The sequence below is a fragment of the Diuraphis noxia genome, unplaced genomic scaffold (assembly GCF_037042655.1).
Source record: "Diuraphis noxia isolate RWA-SAM2 unplaced genomic scaffold, SU_Dnox_SAM2 contig0002, whole genome shotgun sequence".
NCBI lineage: Eukaryota > Metazoa > Arthropoda > Insecta > Hemiptera > Aphididae > Diuraphis > Diuraphis noxia.
This window is the reverse complement of record NW_028301712.1, coordinates 40007026-40029737: the sequence shown is the minus strand read 5'-3', so window position 1 is coordinate 40029737 and position 22712 is coordinate 40007026. Positions and strand designations below refer to the sequence as shown.

General features: G+C 32.4%; 1 protein-coding gene across 3 annotated transcripts in view; it reads right to left on the bottom strand.

Annotated features, from left to right (window-relative positions):
• LOC107164945 (myocyte-specific enhancer factor 2-like) overlaps window positions 1–22712 on the bottom strand; it is an 87546-nt gene that overhangs the window by 6738 nt on the left and 58096 nt on the right. The window contains exon 1 of one of the 3 annotated variants that reach the window (XM_015512974.2): window positions 11038–11683. The exons of the other annotated variants lie outside the window; for them this stretch is intronic. The gene's annotated coding sequence lies outside the window, so the exon portion shown is untranslated. Of the gene's footprint in view, window positions 1–11037; window positions 11684–22712 lie in introns of those variants that run through there. 3 annotated transcript variants of the gene reach the window in all.

The following is a 22712-nucleotide window of genomic DNA, read 5'->3' as shown; positions in this document are numbered from 1 at the left end:
TAAGTATTTTTTTCCAACGGATATCCGGTCAAAATAAATGTGGCCGATCAAAACATATACTCAATGTCGCCATACACAATATCGGCGAGTGACTGCGATCACTAGTAACTTACTCACGCGTCACGCCACGTTCAGGTATGTGCATGATCAGTGTTAAAATTAATATAAACTAATAAAATACGAACACGTGGTGTAACGCCGGTGCTATCGGATGACAATCATAATTAAAATTGTTATCGTCACTGCCTCTCGACATTCAAACTTCCAACAATAAATTATGAACTGCGAACACGCGCACGCACTACAAGACAAGTCTATTGCGAAGAAAAAAGCAGATTATCTCGCGGCCGAAAAATGCATAGACAAAAACGCGAGATAAACACATTTCAGGCATGTGCGTAAATGCAACAGGTCGCATAAATTTCACGATATCGACAGAAAACAACGAGATGCGCACGTCTTGTTCCTCTCACACCCGCGTTTTTTATATTCTCTACACGCTGGCGGTAACGCGTAAACATTCCCATCGGTATCGTCTTCACCGCCTCCATTTGTCCCGTAAACCGTGTGTGCGGGCATTACATTTATTTCCGAGGATATTATAATATTATTATTGTTGCGTTGAACTGTTTATAAAGAGAAAAAACTTTTGGTTTACTGGGAAAAAATACAAAAAAAAACCTGTGGAAATGGATCTAAACAACGCCACGGTGGCAACTGGTTGTGCGTCGTAGTGGAGGTGGTGAGGGGGTGCAGCAGTGGGTATCGACAACGGTATGCATGCATTCGTTGGTGTGTTGGTGCGTGTGTGACCATAGTATATAGACATGTTTACGGACGTGTTTATTATTACTACACGAACGAGGTTAATAATAATTGGTATATTATACTAAATACTAAATCGACGGGGTTCTACGACTACACTAGCCGAAAGGGTGTTTTCATCGCTAACATAGCTTTTCGATTTTGTCCTCGACGAAAGTGAAAAAAATTATATGGAAGCGAGCAAAGGTTTTCCATTTTACTTATACAACACGTGCAAATGTCGAACACCGTAAGCAACAGTAGTTCAATTTAACACTTCAATTATTTAATTTCAAATATAAGAAAAGGTCTTGTCTCTTGTATATCGGGTATGTTAAGATACATTACAACCACTCAAACTGAACAGTACCCGCCGCCACTCAATATTAAGTTCGACCATCGAGATGTTTATCTACAACTGCTCTGTGGTACTTTCGAACGGTGACCTAGGATATTACACAGTACACACATTTAATATTATAATCACGCACACGATTGAAAATCGTAATTTTCCATTTTCCTAGCCGAAAACCTAACCGAAAAAGAAAACATGATCGTCATAAATCGCTCGGTGAGCAGTAATTTAAACGGATTAAATGCGATTTCGTAACGGGACACCATCTACGAACGGCACCGATTCGAACACAAGATAAAATAATATTTTGGACGTCGGTATCAGACGATTACTATATATACCTAGTATACACCCCGGTTCAAGAGAAAAATATTAAATTTTTCAGTTAAGCCCGTCGTCGTCGCAAAACACGCCAATGGCGGCGGCGTCTCAAAATTGTAAATGCCTACATTATGATATACACGCCTACAACACAAGAAGGCACAGTATACTACTTCAGAAAATCGGTCAAAATAAATGATAATATAATATTATTCGAATGACAACGGCAATACCACAATCAAACAAACAACCGGTTTGTTATAAAATTAAACACACTTTTTTTTTTCTTCTCGAAATCCGGTAAATCCAGATTTTATCAATACCGATTTAGATACAATTACCTACAAATGAGATCAAAATATCGAAGCAATGTGAACTCTAAACCACGGAAATACAAATTATATATCGTTTTAGCTACAACAGAAAATGTCAATATTATAATTGTTTAGAGGTTTAATGCGCACGCACAACTAGAGTTTTTAATCGAAATAATATTTTACATCTAAACTAGTAAAGAAAAAACCAAAAACATTTGAACGGTATTACCGATACAAATAAAGCAAGGACACAATTAGCCTTTACAAAAAAAAATAATACGAGTAGAAACACCTGTTTTTTGTTTAATAATATTACCCAAATTAGAAAGAATACAATATCGACAATTTGTTGACAGTTCATTGTTGATTGCCAATAAGTTAAGAGGACGTTTCACCCGCATGTGTTGTCTCCGTCTTACAAGTGCGTAACATTGCAAAAACTGTTTTGCGCGGGAAAGAACCGAGAAAGATACAGTTATAACTAAGAAACGAAATTTTCACCACATAAAAAGGAGATTTTTTTCTGTGCAATATCGTTTTTATTTTTTCGATATCACTTATACAAAAAAAATTCTTATTGTTTTATAATACATTAATTTTGCGTTTTTTAAGCACGAATAACTTTTTTTGTAGTTCTGATATCGAAAAAATAAAAACGATATTGCACAGACAAAATTCTCCTTTTTATGTGATGAAAATTTCATTTCTTAGTTATAACTGTATCATTCTCGGTTCTTTCCCGCGCGAAACAGTTTTTGCAATGTTACGCACTTGTAAGACGGAGACAACACATGCGGGTGAAACGTCCTCTTAACGAATATCGTTATTGCAATTATTGCATATGCGGCGAGTGACAAAATTCATAATGATTAATGAATTTAATATAAATTAATATAATTCAGTTGGCTATAATGAATCGTTTTTACAGAATAAATTTATATTGATATTACTACTAATTGACAAAAATAAACGTTTAAAATAGACCACCCTATCTATAATTGGTTGTTTTTCAAACTATTATAACTGGTTACGTATACCTTAGCTGGAAACGTTAATAAAATTAATTCCTATGAACTATAAGATATTATTATATTCCAAACGATTCGACGGTTTCATAGAAAGAACTACAATACAATATTATATTTTAGGCATGTAGTTTCTTCCGCTAAATCCAAATGATGGAGAATACAAATCACAATCTAATACCTACAACACGGTTAGATAATAAAAATTTAAAACCCATTCATAAGACATTTTAACTATACTGGACAAGGTGGAGTGACTGGCGAATGGCGATATTCAAATGCGTACGGACAGGGTGGTAGTCATGGTGCGGTGGGACGGAGAGGTGGTCGGTCTATGACGACTGAGCGCGACGGCGGCAGATGGACTAGGTTCAACAAACGTCGGGAATTACGTGGGCAGTAGGCAATTTAATTTAGCACGCGGCCGCCCGCGCTAAGGGGTAGTCGGGTTGAAATTCACATAGTGCTCGACGCGTGGGTCGCACTTCACAGAAGTGGAGGTAAGTAGTGCCGTATAGGGGTATAGGGGTATAAATGTATAATAATAATATATACAATACGGTTTTTTTTTTCGTTTTCGGGATTCGTACCAAAATCAATTTATGATGACGCAGTTGTGGTTCAGGTGGGGTAGTAATACAGTACGCTATATTTATAATATTTTACATTATAGTTTTCGGGACTTTGGAGTATAAAAGTCTTTACAGTTAGTGATGATAAAAATTATTGTAATTTTGACTTTACTGTTAAATGATTTCCGGTAGTAAATATGAATATTTGATCTTGTTTGTACATAAAATGATTACGTACCTATTTATACCATCAAGTAACAATGTACTTGATTTTATTATCATTTTATATACAAAACAATATAAAATATAAATTTTTTACCACCAGAAATTCATTCATGATAGCATTAATGTTTGACCACCTAGTGAAATTTCCAGCAAATCAATATTACATCAATAGTTTACTTATTTGATTGAGTTTAAAACTGTCGATCATTATTCATTAATTATCGGAATACGATAAGGAATGATTGTATTATTACAATACTCTAATATTCTAATATGGAATTATTTCGTGGTCTGAAAAGGATCAGAGTTTACACCGTTTCATTGCGATAAGATGGGGTCCCCAGCCAGACACGGTCCAGCTTGTAACAAAAAACGTACGAATAAGTGCCTAGTACAATAATTATTTATTAATCAGTGGTAAGAATCGATCGTCCTTTTGAACCACCATCAGTGACCTTGCAAGCAGAAAATTAAAATTAAAAACGTATCTATCACATGTGACAGTGATATTATCGACAAATTAATACATTAATATTGTCACATTTCTCGTTAAAATTTGTATATTTGCTACCATTTGTGAACGAAAGAAACTTAACACAAAATCTCTGCTATATGTGTCAGTGGTGTCACACAACGACTACTTCGCTAATTCAACCAGTTCAAAAACGAATATTCCGAAACTCTTGGATTAATTTCTAGTTCCTGCTACCAGGTATCATGCCAATATTAAACACCGTTGAACACATACTTACACAAATTGGCGATACACCATTTTATTTCATTCAAATTTTTCTTTTTTTGTTACATCGTTGTCGTGCGCGTCAGCTACATTCATACACATCCATTCTCTAGCAGCCGCCGCCCGCCGACGTGACGCAATCGGTGTTGTTACCATCGATCGTCAATCGCCGACGCCACCGCCGACAACTTACCCTAACCTGAGCACGCGTCGTTGCCGCCCATGTCGCACGAGGGCTTTTGTCTGATGCCAATACCGCCACCGTCAATGACGTTGAAACGTGGCCTTGACCTCGCGAGTCCGAAAACGGCGGCGATGATGCCGGGATTTATGAAGCAGCGGCGTACGTGTGCGCCCGACCGGCGTGACGTTCAATCAACCCTCCCACCAACACGACTACCCACCACTCAGGCGACATTGGACTCCCCCACAAACACACACGCACGTACGGTATTGTAATATTATATATTTATATTTATATAATATACCTACCAAATATATAATTTTGAACCCTTTAAAGGAAAACCATCTGCAAATTTAATATAGACAATATAGATTTTTTCTAGTTCGCCCACCAACAACCAACATCTCCTATGACACCTGAACCGCTGTAATTCGACTTACTTTCAGAGAAAAAACCCGTGATTAATTTAACTCGCGCGTATTGCTTACGCACTTTACATTAGTGGAGAACATATATCACCAGATTGACCTCTTGACACCACTGTAACAAATACAATAACACTGCTTTTCCCTCACCATCACCGATCACTCAAAAGACTTCTTCAACTTTTTTCGCGTTCATTCAATAAAAACGTTCACACCCTGGGCAAATTCATGAAAAGCGCACATACTACCTACATACACTTGACGTTTCTCGCGCGCTAAAATCACGTCTCTTTCCGTGGAGTTCATAATTATGAAGAGTTGTTAATGGGCGGTAATGTCAGGCAACATCAAAAAGCGGTGGTACCTAACCTATATCGTCAACGTCTTCAATTAGGGCGACATCGTAAAAGCTTTCGACTAGAATTCGATGAATAATAAGCACTGCAGTGAGGCGCGTGCGCAAATTGTACTCTGCTTTTCACACGTATTATAATTACCCTAGAAATCGTTATACAATTACAGCGAATTTTAGACTTAGACGGGTGGAAAAGTCCTTGTAAGCTTACTCTATTTAACCGTGAAAATTGTATGACGCTGACTCACATCACTCTGTATACTATTATATAAAAGCTCAATTTCCCAAATGGCAAGCTATTATAAAATCATGACGTCAGTAGTCGGTCACGACCCAGGCCAGAGGCGGCGAATAAAGCAACGGTGACGATTCGCCGAAAGCACTGGAGTTCCTTTACCTTCCACTCAATCTAGCAGCTCTTATTACATTTCAAAACATTTCAATGCCATATAATACCATACAACTTACTTAAAAGGTACTTTGGTTTTATTTTTTCCTAAACGATCTTTATAGGTAGTCTACTAATTTTCAATAATATGAAAGAAATGAAGAATGAAAAATTGACTACAGGTGGTAGTTATCACGTAGACTTAGGAGTACAGTTTTATTTCAAAAAAAGTATGAAATGTCAAGACCCGGCAACATGACGTCATTGTTACTTACGGTGACAAGTAGAGCTGATCATTTATAAACGAACAAATAACAACAGATATGACAAAAATACCTTTTTTAATACCTCATCGATATACTCAGACCGCTAGTAATAATATTATGAAGTAGACTAATTTAATTTTCACAGCTAAATTACATATTATCCAAAAATATTTCTTCGGAAATTAACACCTGTGATCACCGGTTTTTTTCTTATAAGCAACAATTTAAAATTGTATTAGATCTTAATTTATTACTAAAATGTTTAATTCAAAACATTTTGTATATGACCGTATATTAAATCAATATCCACACTTTAAAAACAATTTTACATTTTAATTTACAAATGTTTGTAATTTAACGCATGGAAAACAATACATTACAAATGCAGTATAAATAATTTAAGTACACAACGTTAAAATTCATATCAATTATTTGAAATGCGTATTTATATCAGGAATGTTCAAATATTTAAAATTCAATGTTAAACGTTAATTTCTAGTTAGTATAAATTAAAAAATTAAATAAATATAGTGATAATGTGTAACCCTAAAATAAAACATTGATTAAGTGTTAAAATATTATATTAGGCATAATACCACGTCAATACCTATAACAAATATTAATAATTTACATAAACAAATAATAGGAACAACCGATGGATGTATTGTGCGATGTAATAATATTTTCAACACAAATTACTAAACCATTAGGTAAATAATATCAAACAGAGCGATTCATTAAGCACGTCAAATAATTAAATGATGTTGGCAAATGGGATGATTCAAACTTACTAGTTAATACTCTACTATATGAAAAAAACTAACCTATAATATATATTTAAAGAACCATTTGGTATGCAACACTTAAATACTGTTTTTAAGTATAAAAGATTTTTTTTTACTTTCAGAACATACAATCTGGTGCATTCTTGGGCCTCAAAGCACAACACAAATTATGCGATACAAATTATTATTAATAGAAACTTGAAGAATGAAGCCACCCATTAATGCAATTTCTAAGTAGATTACTTGTTTCATTTTTTTTTTTTTTTAAAGGTAAATTAAATTATTGTTACCATAAAAATATTATAGTAGGTACATACAATTAAAACATAATATTTAGAATAGTAAATTCTTATGGATTTTTACTCAGTACCTCTACTGTTGTAAAAACGTTATAATATAATACTTAATGGGTAAATTATAAATTGTTTAACTATCACAGTCTGTAATAAAATTTTTCATAATAAAATGAATAAACATTGATGGAATATACCAGATATTTTTGATAGCTATAATACAACATAACGCCTTCCGAAAGACTCCCACATGGAAATCGATATAAATTCAATGAGTTTGATCACTATAAATAATAATATAACACCACCGTTCACAATTTTACATTATAGGTATTCTAGGGTAAGCCAACTCACACACGTGTTATGTACACATTAACAATGGGAACACGGCTATTAAACATTTTTCTCAATTTTATATAATTATAATAAATGCTGAACGTATAATATTGGTTATCAAAACACATTATAAGTTACACAAACATTAAATAATTACATCCACGATTTCGGTCACCATCAGACCCCACTACAAATACTTACATTTTTTTTATATGGATGATTAGCTCATATTTTATATTTGTACCTTTAGTTAAATGGAACTTAGTGTAAAAGAAAATAAATATTACAATTATTTAAATATAAACGATGTTGTTAGCAGACAAAATTGGAATTGTTATTAATTATAGTATTTGTTTTAAGATATATTTTATCTTAAAATAAAACTATTAAATAATGATTTTTAATTTGTATGCATAATTAATTTCACATTTTTACTTTTCAATGGTTTTTGTTTGAAAACAAAAATTAATTAATTTTATCTCTAAATAAATAAACATAAACCATAATCCTTATATTTATTATGATAATAAAACAAATTTTTAGCGAACTACATTACAATGGCATAATCATTAATTTATTGGTTCACATGTAATGACTATTGAATACATGTTCGGTACCTTAGTTTTTTTCCGATTTAGAACCGACAGCAGAAGAGGGTCTGTTTGCACAAAATTTCTCCTACATGTTAGGTACCAACCATATTCAGTATATAAATTTTACACTTTAACACTTACACTGGGGTTCAAATCGTTACAAAAATATCGGATTCGCAAGTAGTTGAAAATATGTTAATTTTCTTTCGAACTTAATACGATTTTTTTCTGATGTTAGGTGAGGTGACAATTTATAATGTATCTTTACTTTTAAACAATTTAGATTAATACCAAAAGCATCACTAATAAGTATCCAAATAAGTATCTAATACCTGTTAAAATATACAAGAAAAATTAAGATACATATTGATTAAAAAATAACAATAGTTAAATGACCGTCGAATATAAATTTATTTTTAAACTGTATAAATAAATTATTATTGTTATTAAAAAAAATCAATTGTAGTAAAATATTAACTTAAGTCATACAAACTGCAACTACTTTTAACGATTTTAGTATTGAATTCGATTCTAAATTATCTTTTAACAAGCATATGAATTTAATAGGAATAAAAAATTCCAAAAACTGGACATGCGGGGACTTTTTCAAGATCAAATATTGCATCAATCTCATAAATTAATCACCCTTAAATTTACAATTCATTACAATTTTAAAATATTATGTACCTTCCATTCCCATTCCATAAAAAACAGAATTCTACATTCCGATTAATAAGAGGTTTGAAGGTTTCAGATTTTATTGGCTTATACTAATATTATTATTTATTAAAAAAAATCGAATATCCTTTTTAAATATTTTAATTATTAGCCTATAATTACTAGAACCAAATACCGGTATAATATTAAATTTAAAATAATATCGGGAGGCCAGTGTTAAAAATTAGTCCCTCCATAACCAGTTTTCCAGAAGTTACACACTGGTATTTCGCAATAATGACATTTGAATAAGAAGGCTTATTGAATATTTTAATTAAATATTAATTAATAGGTAAGTATATTAGTTATAAAATTGAAAGTTTTTTCTTATCATTCGTATTTAATACTATTTTTCTAAAATTGTGTACCATATCATTATTATAATTTCTGGTAGCACTAATATAGTGGAGGGAGGAAGAATAATTTACAAAATAATATAAATTTAATACTTATCCACCATAAAGTCTTACGGTATTATCATTTTAACGTATTTTCTAAAATGTTTCAATTGTGTTGTAGTATAAAAAATATTAAGGCAAAATAAAGATTATACAAAAGTTAAGTGTATAAAATAATACATACTTTTCCTATTGTAAATGTTAAAATATTAAAAATATATTCGGTAAATAATGATAATTATTATTATTAGTGTTTGATGTGCTTTCCAACAAAACATTATTCATCTGATTGTAGAACAGTAAAACATTTACAATTAATTTATGCACGGAAAAAATATGCATAGTTACAGATTGATAAAACGTCAATAAAATATAGGGTTATACTTGGCTTGGACGTATTTCGCATTTGACACGTCTTAGCCACTAAGATAGGTAGTCTTAGCCACTAAGATAGGTACTTTGATAACAAGGAGATACGCATGCGACTCTATACACAAATTATATTATTATTCTGTATTTACAAACGGCTGTCGTTCTTAATGCATAACTAATGACGTATTCAAAAGCACAATAATAAGATAAAAAAGACAGTATATAATATGCTCAATTCGACGGAAACCCCTATAAGCGAGTCGATATGAATTAATTCATACCACATGAACGGTTTCAGCTCGTGTAGAACAAGGAACGAGCTGACAAATCGGCGTGTGGGTCTGTGTGTTGTGCGTGTGGTGGTGTCGGTATGATGGTCGTCCTCGTCATTAGACGTTTCAAACTTTGTAAGATACGAAAGACAAATAAAATACTATCGGCAAATATCAATAATTTAAAACCATCAGTTCTAAAAATAATTAATTAGGTGCACGAAAAATAAACAGGTAACGCATTGTTATTTATATCCCCAATATTATACAGGTATCAGATTAAATTTTACCTGAATATTCCGGGTTACTTTTATCGATTTGATTTCAAAGATAATGTAATTAGGTATCTACTCAATACATAAAAGCTTGTTAGAATTGTATTCAATATTTAACTTTTACTAAATTTAAAATAGTTCGAACGATAACGACGATATACAAAAACATCATTATAATTTAAATTCATTAACGGTGAAGTACCTTCTCATTATTCCACCAAAATAATTATGGTTAATTAATTTCAAGTACCTGTAAATATTAAATACAATTCACGATTATTTACATTTTTACATTTTACCGTTAAATTGGAGTTTTGTACATCAGAGGTAGCAAGGAACTAATACAACCAATAAAATATTATAATATTACAAAGGTGAATACCTATTTCATTACTCTTTGAACTCTGGCCAAAATCGGCAAAAGCGACCTTGGAATGCTAAAAACTTAAAAAAAAAACAAAAACAAATATAATGGAAAAAACAAATCAAGTCTTTTGAGCGAACTACTTACATTAATTTACACAAGATAAAGTAAACTTTAAACGGTAGTAATCAAATAAAGGATCGTTAAATAGATAAAAAGTATTTCTTGATTAACATTAATGTCAGTAATTGTACTAATACATTCGGTGTGTAGGCACGTTAGAGAAATTTTTGATAATAATAGTATTTTAAAAGCAAGCAAATTCAACGATACAAGGAATATTTTTCTTTTATAAGCCACGTATCTATTTTTTTGTAAGTAGGTAACACATTCAACTCGGATCATTTTAGTGTCTTTATGAGTATTATCAGCTGCACAAATACCAAGACAATAATTATTTTTATTTTTTTTTAAACCATTACACAAAATTTTTTATAACACCTATCGCAGTTAGATATTTTAATATTACAAAAAATACCTTCAAGAACGAACAGAATAAAAATGAAAAATTACGAATGTGTGTTTTAAGTGTTTCGGTTCGCAAATAATATTTATGTACAAAAATAACATTACAACGTGATGAAATGAAAACTTACCAATTGTAGGCGAGAAAGTGGCGGGAAATGGTTGAGATTTGAAAAAAAAATATTTCTAATCTCATATCGTCTACAAGTAACGACAACAACACGATGAAAGATTGATCGACATCGACCAAAATCGGCAATTCGCGGTATTCGCGAAGAAAATGCTGTTGGGAAATCAGCGATACCTGTTGGTCGTCGGTATTGCGCGGGAAACGTGACCGTAGAACGTGACGAAGTGGCGGTGGTTACGTCCGCCGCGGAGAGGTAAACTTCGAAAAGCCAATTCGAGAAACGATTTAATTTCGATAGAAGAGAGACGGACAGAGAAACTGATCGATGGACCGTAGACGGCGGCTACTACTACCGTACTACCGTAGTACCGTACCGAGTGTCGCGCGCGCGTTCGGTTAGTTCTGGACACGGAAATTTCGAACTCGTAACGAGTTTTTGAAAAAAAAAATCAAAAAAGACTTAACGTGCGCGGACTACGATCGGCGTACGCGGAGAGGTGACGGCCGACGGTGCGACGGATAAATGAAGAGAAGAAAAGTTAAGTGGGAAACGACGAAATGATAGTAACGAAAAAAAAAACTGAAAGCGTCGCGGAGCGCCGGCGTGTGCAAACAGCGCGCCAGACGAAAAGACTGTGCTGAAAAATGCCCCCGAGCGCGAAGAAGAACCACTTTGTGCCACCCGGGACTGCAGTAGTGTAGTGTTGCCAACACCACCGGCACACACGGCGCGCATTACGCACGCACCAGCAAATGTGCCGCCGTGATCGCGCGCGCGCAGTACGGTTCACCACGCATTCTACACACACGAGCACCACACAACACACACACATAAACACACGCACATGGGAATGGTGACGTCAAGACCGGCGCCCGTTTCTTTGCGGGTGATGAGGGTGGGCGGGGGTGAACTTTTTTCGTTATTCCTTTCGTATAGTCGTCTTCGGACACAATAATTCGAAGTCCTAAATCGGTTATTGGCTTGTTTTGCACATCCAATGTCTTACGTGGTTCGAAATACCGTCAATATTAAATATTTATTTCGTAAAATTAAAAACCATTTTATTTAAAATTTTAATATTATAGTAAAGATAAACTTATGTATTGCCGTATTGCATATATTTATGTATTTCGTCAAAACTTTTGTAAGTGTGTACAATATGTATGTTGTATACTTTTAAAATTATATTTATTTATGAATACCTATGTAAATTTTTTCTTTTCATGTTCCTATATTATAGTATATTGTATTGTATGTAAGTTATGATTATTTTGAATGACGTCGTAGGCTTTGTGCATTGAAATTTCATTAATTTTATTAGTGTTATATTATGTGCAGTGTATTGTATATTCTACACAAAAATCAGCTTAAAAACTGCTCTTTTCTCACGATAATTTAGCCATGGCCCATGGCCTATGGTACTATGTATGTCTGGCACATAGTATTATAACTTATAGGTTGTTTCTTTCGAAGATTTTCTGAACCTATAGGAACTCTATTCACACCATAAATGCACTAACCTAACATAAATATATTTAACAATTACGATTAATTACTCAAGGAGTTGTAAAATTGAAAACATTATTATCCGTGTTATGTGATATATCAGTATCATGTAATATTCATATGTGATGACTCCCTTATATAAATATATAATATTGTCATAATTGTCTATTTGTGGTAAATTCACATGAACCTTAAAATGGTAGATTACATAGTATACAAACTGTACCACATCGCATAATATAAAAAACTCAAGGAATCAATTCGAATGTAGATAATACAAGGATGGTATTATATAATATAACGGGAAATTCGGATGCAATTCTCTCGTACTTTATCTTAGTACCTATTATAGGTATGATATATCATATTTGTACAGCAGGTGCTGCTCATTTGAAGTGGTTTCTTTAAGTCGTCGAAAATCAACAGTTACTGCATCTTGAACAACGACCGTCAACGGGGATCCTGATGATGATAGTTTATTAAGTCAGTCATTGTCATAATATAAGTCATCCTTCGCAACGGGCGGGTTCCGACAAGCTATCAGCTGAGCAATTCCGTCACGACTTATCGTTTAGTTACAATATCGAATAAGTACCTATATTATAATTTTACTAGGTATCTATGTCACATGAAAAAATGAATAAAAATAATCCTAGGCAAATCCAAATCGATTACTTCAAATAAATTATATTTCGTACTATTACGAGTACTAGATTACTTGAGTACTTGACATTGAAAAATTATAAAATAAACAAGATTTATGTTATATCTTTAAAACAAACTCGATAAAATATGTACTAAAAAGTAAAAATCAACTTTACAACACGAAAAAAATATTTATCGAAATATCATTAATTTAATAATTTAATAAGTCCCTGTAGACATGACCTCATGTTGATCGAAGAATAAATTTCCTAATTATTTTAATTTTAAATATTAAACTAATAAATTGCTTTAACAATATTATCTATAGAAGAAAAGAGAGAAAAAATTAAAATGATATATTTACCTACCTATGCTAAATTTAAAACCTTAAATCCTTAAATTTATGAATAATTTTCCACTCAAAATGATCTTATTTCAATATACCTATTATTGTTTTTAAAAAATTTATAAAAACGTTTCTTTTTATATTTATATATTTTTTTTTATTATTATTTTGAATTCGTTTATTATAATCATATGATTTAGACAAGTACACTAATACAGTAACTAATACTAAGTACCTACACTAACCTCTTAGCACACTAAGAGGTTTTACCTCAGTGGAGAGTAATACTATATAAACATCTTACCTGTGATCAATATTTAATTCTAGCAATGAAAATTATTATTATTATTATTATTATTAAATCGTAATTGCGTTATCACACGCCGCCTTCGTCGTTGACGTCGCGCGCAAACAATTCACACCAATTCTCTACTGGCGGTGGCGTGTAATTTTATTGTTTTCGTGTAGGTCATAGAGTAATGGTATATATACGGTACACGATTCGGAATCACGTAAACGGGAAAACGGTTTTACTCACGAGTCGCGATACGTGACATACAAACGATTGTGGTGACGTCTGATTTTTTTTATAGCAAAATCGAGGAACGAAAAAGTGCGAGTAGAAAAAATATTAATAATGTGACTTTGCTGTGAGGAGGTGATGGATGCCGCAATATTGTTATGATCATAGGCGCAATTTCAATAAAAAAAACCAAGGGTGCTTATGCTATGCATTTTGTCATTTTAGTATTTTTTTTTGAAAAAAAAAAGTTTTTGATACATAAGCACAATCATTATTTGAAGGTGCTAATTTTAAAATTGGGGGTGCTAATATTTGCGCCAATAGTTATGATACACAATCTAATATTGATTGTCGTCTTAAGTTGTTACATAACAATAGCATATTATATTGTACGTATACTAAACTTTCGAGTTGCCACTGCGATCAAGTTCTTGTGTTTTGTGCACGATTCGATGTAAGATGGATTAACGTTGAGATTTATCAAACGATATAATCATAACAGTATTATAAATTATATTACTGTAGGTACTACAACATATTTTTCAACATCGCAATTACAGTTATTATGGTGAGTTAATGAACTTTTCACTTATTGTCACTATTTAATATTATTTACGATTTATCTTAAATTTATAAATAATTACTTTTCATTAAAAAAGCGGATAATTATTTTCCAGGAAAAAAATGGCGAAATACAAAATCAATTCCCACGATACAACCCATGGAGTTTGAATTTATATAATGCCGTTTAAATACGTTTATTTCAATATTTATTTACGTTATTATTAATATTATGATTGATTTGTTTTTCATTAAAGAATAAAGATACATACAGTACAACTATTGTACTATGGTACAACTATTAATAAAGCCATATAGTAACAACTTGTACTTATAACCTAAAGGGGTGGGAATACCATCATCACTCCGGGAAACTGATATAATATTATCGTTCCAATATTACGTAGTCGTCTTAAATCCTCCAGCAATTTTTATAAAATACATAATTTCAGGCTCTAATTCTTGGAGTGACTTATTTAAATTGTATTTTAAGTTCGATATTCTATGCAAGAACGTAAAATTACATATAAAAACGTAATCGTTAATTTCGATTGTTCTTAATAAAAAATATCAAATCTCCGATTTGCAATAATATTACAGTAATTACGGTCTTGCAGTATATATCGACCTTATCGCTATACATATAAAGCACCCTGGCCAATCCACAATAGAGTACGACATGTTCACATGTTCATACATATTTAATAGAATATTGTGTGACATTAAATAATATATTATATATAAACAATCGATTTCTTAAATAAACGTACATAAATTACTACAGGGGGAATAATATTTTGCAACCTTATATCATTGTACCTATTAAATATCAAGATATTATGGTTTTTTTTTCCGTTTTCGAATTTTAATTGATTTTAAATACTCTCATCATTAAATACGTAACAAATACGTGCATGCATATCCCATTATCCCATACATCAAACCTTGATAATCGCTTTCTACTCACAATCTCAACAGTTATACACGTTAATTAGTACTTGGTGTTTGCCAGTGATTGGCGATTGCAACCGATTCGACACGACCGTCGTCAATCATAATAATATTATGAGTAACAAGTACAACGCTTCTACAGTGCACATAAGACCTGTATTTATTCATGGGTCGATGTGTTTGAAATTCGAACTAGTATCTCATATTATTCATATTATCTTATATATTATGGTGTATGACAAACGCACAAATCTGATAAACGATAAAGTAGACAATTTCCCAAGGTTCTTAACCTCGTCCGTATTGCTATGCAAATTGTTTTATGAAACGCATTTTGAGACACAAATGGGATTTGCATTTATACGTCGCCGTAGTTATATCAGTAAAAAATCACAATTGTCACCATTCTAGGTGCATTTAAATTGTTCCCGAAACTTATGCAGCAATTATTATTATATTATATGTATTTTACAATAAATATCCTCTGTACGTATATCGCCGAAATAATACCAGCCGTTTATCGGGTTGTTAGATCGCAATAATTTACAATCTTATTACAAAACGCTCATTATTGCATACAAAATATGAGTTACCGAGCAACGTTTTGACACATTATATATTATTTTGTTGTCGTTCAGTAACACCGCGGCGCATTTATAATAAAAGGGGTTTAAGCGAGTGATGGTATATTCTACCTTGAACTCGTGTATTATAATAGTTTACCTATACATACCGTAATTCTGTTATTCCAACAGAGGCGCGTGCAAGCTGTAGAAATCGGGAAACATTTATACGAACATCGCACACATTAAGCATGGAATTCATATTCTAAAAACACGTGATTTGACATCGCGGACGTATAATACATACGTATATTATACATATATATGGCGTCGGTGATGTTTTCAAATGTTGTCGAAACATCCCGGTTAGGGTTTGTGTCTAAAAATACTGTATCTGAGAGCGGGGCATAATGGTTTTAAATAACAATCATAATAGTAGCTTCATCTTTGTACGAGTAAGCACAATATTGCACTGTAAGTAATCACTATATACGCCATTATTATGAACTTTACGATTTGACAATATAGGTTTGGTATAGATACAAACTTACCGTATATGCTAATCTTGGGTTGCTTCTTGCTTCCTTATTATAATATTATAATCTGGGTTTAGTGAAGTCGTAAGTTTTTAGTCACCCGAATTTTAACACTTGTTTTTGACGTGCTGTTTATAAATATTATTTGAACGCTCAAATTACCGCCGGTTTTTCTCAAGGCAAGACGACTTCATTTCCAAGAACACTGTGATATTATTATAATCAAGAATATTGTAAGAAAGATAAGAGAATGCAATTAATAAATAATAAATATAAAGCAATATGACGTGATTCAAAGAATCAAAATCTGCCAACCTGTATAGCAAAATAATAATAGAAATATTATGGGTTAGGGTTTCCATTATAGACGAAACGTCTGTAGTCCGTGTCGAGACGTCTGCAGCAGTTATAGGTAAAATGTATAATAATATTAATAATTGACTAATTCGTTATTTAATTAATACCGTAAAAATAAACCGAATCCAAAGAAAATTATTGTTGGAATGCAATGAAAAATTGAAAATTGTGATTAATTTACATATGTAATTGAAACGTATATTTATTAATAAACAATAATAATATGAATAACATATTATATTATAGTCAATATAATGTTGAATGGAATTCTTCGAAAACGAATAAATGTATATCGAATCAATCATAAGTGAATTTGGAAACTTTGTATAAGACTTTGAATAAGGCTTCAGAGAACACATAATATATAAATATATAACTAACATGATATATTTTAGGCATCCATCACGAATTCACGATTCATGATTTTTCGGGTCATAAATGGCGGCCCGTAAACGATTTTTATTTAGCTCACGGGAGAGAAATTAATTTTTCAAATTATTACTTTTGAGGGTGAATCAAATAAAATTTTTGTCTAATTCCATATTATATTTTACATTTTCTTTCTTTTGTATTAAATATTAAATAATGATATTGTGGACAATGAATTTTGATGGCCTACAAAAATTCCTCAAATGTGGCCCTCCAAAAATATAAATTGGCCACCCCAGCTGCACATAAATTTATAAATAAATAATTATTAATAAGCAATAGCCAATAGGTTATAACATCTAGTCAAGGGTTTAAAATGGGGAAATTGCTTTAGGTAGGTATATTTTGTACATTTGTATAAATTATATGAGTTTTAATAATTATTGAAATACTCATAATATACTCGAATATTATAAATTTATAAATATAGTGTAACACACATTTCAATAATTTCACGTTTCGTACTAAAACATGGATAACAATACATAAACACAGTCACATAGAATATAACATTATATTATGCGGATTTAATTTAAGGAAGTCGACCACGAACTACATAATGCACCTGATGAACGGGTAAAATACTTTGGTCATTAGAAAAATCGAAGAATTTTTATTACCATCCGTGCCGCGAGAAGCGTCGAATAAAAAGCAGTACGGAAGTAAAAGTACATGACATGATACATATTAATATTCACATTTGTACTTTAGTGCTTAAATGTACTAAAATAAATAACAAATAATAAATAATCGATTAATAATAGAACTATATATGCATAATTCCGTTTTATTTATAATATTATCGTTGATTACATTTTTCAGACTAATCGTTTTTAACGACAAATAGTTAATGCTCATTGCTCGGGACCTAATTAAATCGTCTTCTTCGTTGTGCTCGAGGCATTATTTCGGTTAGGTTACTTTGGGGCTCAAGTTTTCTACGACAAGAGGTTATTGAAAAAACAATGTGCAAAAATGAGTTTATATTATAAATTGTAATATACACTCGAATATCTGTAATATTGTTCAAATGTTCTTTTCGTTGCATTCGTGTCGAGACTCCTAATACCTCTAGTCACAGCGCCGGACGATTATTTCCTACGTGTATAATATTAATATATTATTGTACATCCGGTTTCATGAACAAAGTCATCGGCGGTGGATCCGATTGCGCCGACGACATGGCGATATTATAACAATCACGTGTGCGCACGGGGCGTATTTATTGTACAACATTATATCGCATGTGTAAACCTCCTCCTCCTCCTCCTCCTCCTCCTCAGCGGCGCACGTCGTCGGATATCGCGGCGGTGATAATAATAATACGATGACGAGAGTGGTAGCGCGAGCGCGCGTCTCCGCGGCGTAAACTCGATGCGGCAGAGTACGACGACGTCAGCGAACACCTGGGATGTTCCTCTGCCGCCGCCGCCGCCGCCAACGGGTGTCGTGTTCGCCAGAATTGTCTGCGTGCGTAATATACGTATACGACGCCGCGGGGAAGGGTTCACGCGGGCGCGCATACGATATTATAATATGCGCGGGGTTCAACGATCTCGGACGGCGTCACTAAAAGATCCCTTCGCGCGTCTGGTCGTGTTGGGCCCTGCTGCAGCCGTGTGGTGGAAAGAGATGTACGCCACGCGAGAGATATATTACAAGAGAGAGAGAAAGAGAGAAGCAGAGACACACAGCCTGTGTGTGTGTGTGTGTGTGTGTGTGTGTGTGTGTGAAAGAGAGAGAAACGTAGAGTGATAGTTTCCGTAAGTGTGAGAAAGAGGAAAGATGGCCCCCTCGGAAGGAGGAAGACGATATCGTCGCAGCCGCCGCCACAATATACGTGTACCGCGGTACTTTATTATATTATAATACGTATGTGCGTGTGCGTATGTGTATATACGCGCCGTTTCGGAGCATTAACGGCCTACACGCTATGCGGTGGGTGGTGGTTGGTGGGTATACGCGCGGTAGACGTGCTCTGACAGATAAAGTCAAGATGCGCGCCGCGCGCGTAAAACACCGATTATTCCCCTCAGATTCCGGATTTCCGTTCTGCGTATAACATCGGTCCAGATGTGTGTTGCACCGGCAACCCCTTTGCCGCACGGGAGCTCATCTCTCTCTCTCTCCCCTCCCCTCCCTTCACTCTCCACACCCACAGGCCACAAGTACTGTATAACTCGACATACGATGACTGGCTCCCACAGCAGCAGTATAATAATGTGTAGTAATAGGTAGGTGGTTACTACACTTACTATACTACTAGGGCGAACTTTGATTTATGGAGAGGCTTTGGTTCTGTAAACACGTTTTAAACATTATACAGTACAGTTGTAGGTGTATGTACAAATTTATACGGAAGCTTGTTTCAGTTATATCATTATTAGGTTATAATAAAATAAATATATAGACGATTTGATTTGGATGAACCATGGCCGTTAATTGTTCGACATTCTCCCTACGTCTTGTATACACAGCCGCTGAATATTGACTTTTGAACTAAAGGGCCACCTGTGGAAGATACTAAAAGTTTGTGCTGCAAGAATTCAATTTTTAACCGACAACAGGTGCTTGTGAAGCAAACGTGAAGGTTGGCGGGCTTAACTTAATTACAAGTATTTTTTTGTATTTAATACAAAATATATTTATACGAAATCTTTACCGATAGTGATTATTGAATAATATTTCACGTCCAATTTATAATCACAGAACATTATCTATCAAGTTTTAAAAAACCGGACATAAATGCATGATGCCAAGCTTGGGCTGGCTGTCTTAAAAATTTGAAAAAGCTAGTCTATCTATATTTACTGAAAACATAATAAACTTATTTGAAAAAAATAGCATTATCGAAGTAGTTATTGTATTGTGTTATACATTTTTTATACAATAAATTATATTAGTATTTATAATCAAAAAAATGTTATATTTAATTTTTAATAAATGACTAGATAAGCTTTCTATAATAGTCATTACAAGGTTGTGTACAAGAATTTGTTAAAAATGGTTGTATTAGTAAAAATGTTGGAGTGCCCCCGGTTTTTGAAATACGACGGATGCTCGAAAATTCCGGCACATGTGTCGACGCGCGGCCCGACCTTGTGGGATGCATAGGAATGATGCCTGTAAAGGATGATAATGTTATAGGGCTGAGTTAAAAGAACGTCGAAAGACTCGAAAACTGAACAAAATCTGGGGTTATAATCGAAAGAAAACCGATTATTACGTCGGCACTGCAGCACGCGCCCGTATACGCTGGACCAGTGGAAAGTCGACGTCAAATCGCTAGACGACTGACGACTGTACTGTACAAACAGTATGATATTATATTTACCCCAGGAAAAACATTTGTGTTTCTGCCCAGTGCCCATTATTGCCTCCGATCTTATTATTAATATCATTATACAATAATATAACATATTATTATATTCAATAGTTTTTAATAGATTATTATTATATAATATTATGTCATAATTATTTTATTATTGTATTATTATTATGTTATTACTTTTAATTTTAATTTTAATATGTCCAACCCCTATTTTTCACAAAAATTCGTACTACACATCTTTTAATGTACCATGAAAAAATACAGAACCGTGGGGGGCTAAAAAAATTTTATTTTTTAAAAATGTGTATAATGTATTCTGTACTACCTATTACTATAATCTAGCAAGTAGTCTTATTTATTAGTATTTAGTATAGGTATTAGGTACACACTTCTCGAATCCGTAGTGCACACTTTCAATTTCGGATTACACACTTTGTGTCGGGGTTCACTAAAAAATAGGACCTGAATGTGTTGTGAATGGCAACGACGACTGCAGCGAATTCGAGAGTTTATGCGGAGAATATATTTGAATATACTAAGATTAGGCTTATCTTATTTAAGAAAACTTTTGTCATAAAAGACGGGTTAATATAGTTATACCTTATCGTATATACAGAAAATTGAAGTAATATTTTCGCAGGTGGTGTGATGTCGGACTGTGACTGTGGCTTATTTGTATATCGTGAGTCGAGATGTATGGCTGGTGGTAGTCGGTCACCCTTTGCATTGCCTACTAGAGGCTTACACACTAATTAAATCAAGCGAAAAATGTTTTACAATTAATTTAAAAAAAATACATAAATATATACTCCACGCAAAAAAGGTTCGAATCCGAAAGTTTTGCATATAATTTGGACATAACTTGGAAAATTTCTTTACATAAAAACGAAAAAACGATTTATATTGAATTTATAAATGAGATATTTTCTAGACATAAAAAAAAAAAAAACAGTAATATTATATTTTTTTTATCGTCTATCTATATTCTATATTGTCGTTTTTAATTTCGTTCAATAATTAAGAAGTGTAATTTCCTTCAATGTTTTATTTTTTTAAATTTTCTTTATGTGCTGTTGCTGGACAGTCTCTTCGATTCAAGATTTTCATGTAAAATAAGAATAGCGTTACATATAAATTGAATGCTGTCGCGTTTGTGTTTGTATTAATTCTATTACTATTGTAATTCAAATATCTATTAAGCTTATTGTACCACGAGTACAGATTGTTAAATGTTTTTAATTCAAAAAAAAAAAAACAATTTCTTTAAATTTTTAGTTGAATAAAATAGCCAATATTAAAAGCTAATGATAAATTACTTTAAAACTATTTGTTAAAAAAAATAAAAATAAAAATTACTAAAGTATTTAGTATTGAACATTGAATGTTCGTGTCGTTCTTGATAAATTTTGAAAAAACGTTTCAGTAATTTTATAAAGCTGGTCAAATTTTATAAAATTTAAATATATCAACATTTATCATTTATCAATTATTATTATTACTAGTATACCTATATCAATTACTCGAATTCAAATTATGTATATTATATAACCGTGTTAGAATATTATAAAATTGGTAAAATTAATATGCATGGCACATATTATACCTTGTTACGATTTTATAGGCATTTTAAATTGTTGTTATTTGAGCAATCATTGATACCTATTTAATAATTTAAATGAAATTTTTACGTAAGAAAATATTTTAATAATTATTAAGAATAAATTAAATGATTGTAATTTAAAAAAAACCAATAAATAATGCTTATTTATAGATAATTAGCATGACGTAAGATGTTTTAATGAAGGCGTTTTCCCAATTATTTATTTAATTTTATTTTAAACACCTTATTAGTATTTAATATTTATTGTAGGTCAATCATGTTAAATGTTATTACTTATTAGTTATTATCAAATTGGTATACGACAAA